Source organism: Pteropus alecto, unplaced genomic scaffold, assembly GCF_000325575.1.
Source record: "Pteropus alecto unplaced genomic scaffold, ASM32557v1 scaffold73, whole genome shotgun sequence".
NCBI classification, from domain to species: Eukaryota; Metazoa; Chordata; class Mammalia; order Chiroptera; family Pteropodidae; genus Pteropus; species Pteropus alecto.
In genome coordinates, this window is record NW_006436284.1 from 1,378,500 (window position 1) to 1,385,034 (window position 6,535).

The window sequence follows — 6,535 nt, forward strand, 5'->3', positions numbered from 1 at the left end:
AAGGCAATGAAAGAGTGCAATACAAATGCCTGTACACATAAGCATTTAGGACAATGGTTCTTAAACTTTTCAATACCCTTTTTTTATAACTAATATTTTATAACAGTCCCATTACTCTCCTGAAATGATAGTCATTGGCAGAATAACATTTTTAAAAATAAATGAATACATATAATGTCTTATGCATAATATAAATGAAACCTAGCAAAAAAGTATTTATAATAAAATAATCAAAATAATGTATAATACTAGTACACAATGATATTAGAAAAAAAAATTTTAAGTGTCCTTTTCCCCATACTAACCCACAGTCTCTAGGAATTGGTATCTGCTGGATTGGAACTTTTGACATGAAGAATTCTGATATTGTAAGTACATGAGAAGATGTGTATCTCTGATGGTATGTAGAGTATACATAGTGTAAGTATACATAGTGATAGTTGATTTCTTAAGTTTAAGTTCTGGAAACTTTAGCAACTTTTCCCTTTTGAGTGTGCTCTAGTGGTAGCGAAACCCATGTGTCCTGCACTTGAGATTCCCCCCTAGAGATCTGCTTCTTTTTCATTTGAAAAGTCGCTTTTTGGTTGTTTCTTATTTCTAAATAGACTCCATTTTCAGGCCTTTTCACAGCCATAGTTCAATCTACATCCTTGTTAAAGCGAAGTGCCCGGGATTTATATTAATGTTTTGTTAATATCTTATAGACAAGAAAAGTGAGATAGCTCTAAAAATGTAGGTGTAAAAGAGTCTCTTGATGTTTTTTAAAAACTTTCTTCTTTCCCAACATCTCTTATATTTCAAATATGTTGAAACTGAACTTTTATAACCTATGGCTTCTCAGTTTACCTTAGGACTTCCATTGACGTCATACACTAACTAATGCCAGCACATTTTTAATTTGTTATTTATGAAGATTTTCTGGCTTCTTTTGGAATGTATATCTTGCTTATTGCACACAGTTTTAGCTCCATCATAAACAAAAGTATGGGATTATTTGATAGGATTTTTCATAGCCAACAAGATTATTAAGTACATTGTTAAGAAAGGTTCATAAGAAACATCTTCAGAGAGACTGAGGAAGTTATGAAATTATTCTAGAAGAAAAATAAAAAGAGAGAATGTGGTACTAAGTGATGACAAAAATCAGCCTCTCCATAATAAACCTAATTCCTTGTCACATATTCTAAAAGTTAATCTTCATAAACTCTTCAATGTCATATTCCCTTTTGTTCTTCAGAACTAATACTGTGACACTCTGTTATCAAAATGAATATTTAAAGTTCTCTGCTGGTATGTATTTGATCTCCTTTAGTGTCATTTTTCCTCTTTACATGCACTGTACTTGAATTATTTTTCCAATGTATATTGTCAGCAAATTTTGTTTCCTTGTGAATTTAAGGACTTGTAGCTTCTGCAGATCCTAAAACAATTCCTGGTAAGGTAGAAAGGTAGGTTTTGAATTGTGTTTATGTATAAAAGATTAGATTAAGATGCTTTAAGAACTGAGATGTGGTGTCCTTGTTTTGGGCTGGTGGTTAATCTCTCTGATGTTTTTTGGCCTCAGATATAAGATAAATGAATAAAGCCACTTTTCAAAATTTCCAAAGCCATGGTCTCCTTATATAACATGAGCTTGTTAAATATTTCATAATTTGGGGGAATATAGCACATTTAGAAATGTCACAGCTTTTCTTGCAAGAAAAATTTTTTTGTCATCAAAGAAACAAGTTTTGAGAAATATGTGCTGAGATAATGGGCAGGAATTACTCTAGATGGGCTATCACAGATACTTAACATTTTGCAGGCATAAACTAATTCCGTAGGTTGATATAACTGTTGAAGCCACTTAAAAATGTGTTCAGGAAAGTTTACCTTCTACTCACATATAATATATGTTACAGCTTAAAAGAAAAATGTATTCCCGACCCTACTTAGAGCTAGAATTATTCCTGAGACATATTCTACTGTCCTCTGGGAAGTAGTTAACATTCATTGTAAAACGCATGAGCAATTTTTTGACAGAATTTCAAGAAATTAAGATCTTTACTGAAATTATTTCCTCACTCAACTAATACTCATTTATAAACAGATTAATAATCTATAAAGATAATTTTCTAAAAATACAAAATAGTTCTAACTAGAAGGAATCTTTGAATTGGCTTACTCAGAGCTCTCTAATAAGTTTGAAGTAAAACTCTGGCATATGTTTGTAATTGATTTATCTGAGAAATTGTTTTAACAAGCTAGCTAAAGTCTCAAAATTTGCCAACTTCATATCTTGGAGCAATTAAGAAAATCATGTAGTAGATTTCTGTTTACATGGTTCATGTGAAGGCTAATAATAAACCAGCTTGTGAAACACTAAACTTTTATTAGAGCTACCAATTTAAGAAGCTATTATCTGAGAGTTTCAATTGTGCAGAAATTAAAAGTAAATACCATTTATTCACAGAAATATAGAATGTCATATGTAAAGTAAATAATTATCTTTAAAAAAAAATATGAAAAGCAAGCCCGAATCAATTAATTTGAACATTGTCTTTCTGAGAGAGTTAAAAACAAAAACAAAAACACCTAGGTTAGGTATTAAGCTATACAATTATTAGATCTTTATATGTAAAGATCTCAGATTTTTTGAATCTTGAGAATTTGAATATAGAAGCTGTACATATCTAAAAGCTCTTGGAATATGTCTAGAAGGCTTTCAGAGAACATTTATAAGCCACACATAAAAATAGCCACATTTCTTTGATTGCAAACAGTGATGCCAAACTAGATCATTTATTGTATTAAGAAAATAGAGCTTCAAATGAGTTTTGGCTGACTCCCAATGGGATTAGCTGTTACCAAGTAGAGCTAAACCACAGTTAAGAATACACAATTCAACTTGCTACAGGTCCTATATGTTTTTCTAAATTGGGTGGTCACACATATTTTGATTTATGCAAGTGTCTTGAGATATGAGTTTAATATTTTAATGTAATTACTGAGAGAACTAACTCTTGAATCTCCATTTTGTTTACAAGCCAATGTAGTTGGCTTGTATTTGATACAAACATGTATTTGATTCTTGTTATAAAGATGTATGGAGACTGTATGCTATATAACGCAAGCCTTTTATGTATTAAATACTAATTGTCCTCAGATGAAATACTTCTTTCTGTTAGATATCAGAATATCATACTTTGAGTAATTCAGAAGTGAATTGAGATAGTAGTCAAAACTGAAAAGCAATCAAGTATTACAAAAACACTATTATTTTCTTCTAAACGATTATAATAAAATTTACTTTTTCTGGCAACAGATTTGTGAATATGCCATGAATTTTTCTCTAACTGGAGAAACTCATGCTTTTCATACCCTAAAACTCTGAAGGAAATGATGAAGAACAAAATGACAAATATTAATGGAAATGTCAATTGCTCTGAGAGAAGGAAAGAATGTGGCCTTTGGTCAAAAACTCTAAACTGGTAGGAGGGGGAATATGGGTCCTCTGGCCGTGTACTCCTACATCCTTAATGCATTTAGGCAAGGTAACTTATACTCTCTTTAGTTGTTTTAAAAGCAGAAATTCTCGTCCCGATTGAATTCATCGTTGGCCAGTTTATAAAATATAAATGCCATTAAAAAATTGCTTAAGTCATCAGTAGCAGGTATACTTAACCCCGACTACAATAGCAAATTTTCTTTGTTCCATTCTATTTTCCTGGAAAAAAGGACATATTGAATGGAGTTATAGATTTGAGCTAATAATTCAGTGCATGTAGCCAGTCACGCTTAAATTTTTGCCCATTTCTTTTAGGACTCAAAATAGTTATTGATGCCGAGCATCCAATTTTTCTATAAGGACCATATTTCTTTCATATTGAAGAGTATAAGTAATTTTTCAAATATGCAGAGCATGAGAAGAAGCTTTGCTAGGTGTTGCACATATGAACAAAATAATCGCATGTGTTTTATGGCATATATTCTAGAAGGCTAGAGGTATAAAGGAGAGAAATCTTCAAACAGCTTAATGTTACACATAATAAAATTGAGGTCCACAGAAATAAAGTAGTATAGTAAAATTAACAAATGTATATATTTAAGTTGAAAAAGAAGGCATGGAGACTTTAAAAATAAGCCTGAAAGATAATAGAGATTGCTTATGTTTTGAAGTGTAAGTAATTCAGGGTTTGAAATAATACGTCTAAAATTCAAAACATGTTATTTTGTTTAAATCACCCAAGTCCTTTAGGATCTGTTTTAGTAACCTGACTGTTTACTTTAGAGCGTCCTGCAGATGTTATACTCATTTAAGTTTGTAAATGGCAAAATAACCACCTTTTTAAAGTGGAGCAGCATCCACCAGGGAATCATTCACTTACGGAATGGTCACTGAGACCTGGAGACAGGCTACTTATTTGATGAATAAAATCTATTGTCCTTCATGCCATTTATCTTACAGTTTTCAAGAATCTTTCACTCATTGTAATAAATTTTATCGTAGGCTTTTAGGTCTGATTCAAAATCCACTTGTATAGGGAAGTTCTACCCCTACATAAAGTCTTTATAAGACCCAGGGCTATCATAAAATAGGTTTGTGTATGTAAATCACAGGGCAATTTTATCTCATCCTCATATCCAACAATAACACAGAAATATCTGTGTTTTGAAACTGGAAAAGCCATATGCTAAGGAATTACAGAGCAAAGAATTAGAAACCTCTAAATTTGTACTAGATAGAAGAGGGAAAACACAGGAATTGCTGGGGAACCCATGTTCTATTTAAAATCCTTTCTACAGTTACAGAATCTCTATAATTAATTTTATAACAATTATCAAGTATAAGCCCTCTTAGAAATCTTATGATGTAAAGATAGAAAGACAAAAGCAAATTTGTACTCATTAATAAAACAAAATGTTTGATTAAATTGATAAAATAAAGTATTCATGATTTTAGTTTATTTTTTGTTGAATTTATTAATAATCTTCAAATATTTATATATGTATGGCTTTGAGCAAAGACAAAAGAAATACTCTAACTTGTCCCTGAACATACAGTTTTAAGAATCAGCTATCCAACTATTTTCCCAGCAGCAGGAAGACCAATCTTTTCAATAATACATTTCTTTCTGTACAGATTAAAACTCCATACTCATGGGCTTAACTATGTACAGAGAAAAGAGGTCGCTTTTCAACTAGCAATTGACTTTCATATTACATGAATGTGAGTCAATTTTTTCTTAACCTAAGCATATGTATTCACACATATATATGTATTAACTTACCCTGTACCATTTTATTAGTTTAACATATAAACCTTAGCTTTTTGTCCATTTTATTACAAAGTGAATAAAAATTTTATGGTTGCACTGAAAGACCATGCAATTCAATTCTGTTTATGTTTCCCAATGGTGTTCAAAATAAAAAACCAAAAATTTATATATTATATATATAAAAATATTTCACTACCAAACCCATTAGTCCTATCAAATGTAAACTTTTAATAATTTAAAGGGCTAACACATGATCTTAATGAATTGAAGTTAATTCTCAATCTTTTAATAAAATAAATGAGTTTTGTACTGAAATGTAAATGGTCTTGCAGCTTTCCCATAGGTTCTAGGTAGACTAAACAATCCCTTTCTCACACCATTCCTGACATGCCATCCATGTCACCAGCATGTTAACAATAACATTACGTTGACTAGCATTGTTGATCGCCTCCACACAATCTGCAATCTGTTAGAAATTAAACAGAACAGCTCATTTTGGTATTATATTTTTCCATAAAAGGCATAACAGGCAGCATGGATCCATGTTAGAGTTTTTACTTTTGTTTTTGTATTCTGTCTTCAAGTCTATCTGGAGGCCCTCCCCATTTAATGTGTGATCTCTGTTAAGTTCTCTCAGACGTATCACCAGTGTCAACAATACTGCAGACTTCCACTTTAGGTCATTGTCTTAACTTGGATTATTTACAGAAGTCAGTTATTGGGAATCTTCCAATTGTGTTCCAGTCATCCACCACATTCGTGGGATGCATTAGGCACAAATGATTGCTAAGGGACTCCTTTAAGAAGAAGAAGAAGCTCACAGATCATGGAAAGAGTTAAGGAAACAGACAAATAAACAAACAAACAATGCTCACAGACATTCAGTTTGACCCCTGCTTCTGTCGCCAGGTCTATACTTTTTTCAGCTCTTTTAAAATAACATACCTCCTATCTAAGGGCTATGTTAGTCACCACATGCCTTAAGTTTTACTAACCATTTGGTTAAAACATACACAGAGCAAAGTGTGTGTCCCAAACAGACATGATGCTATAGTGTATTTATTTCTTTAAATTAACACCACTGTAAACTACCAACTACAGTGAAGACAGAACACACCGGCAACTTCAAATCAAGCTGTGGTTTACAAATCATTATTTAAATAATAATAATAATAATAATAAAAACAATAATAGTAATAACATTAAATGAAAGTGAAAACCTCACTTCTAGACTTAAGTCAGAGATCCAAGTCAGCCTTATAGGAATTTTAAGATAG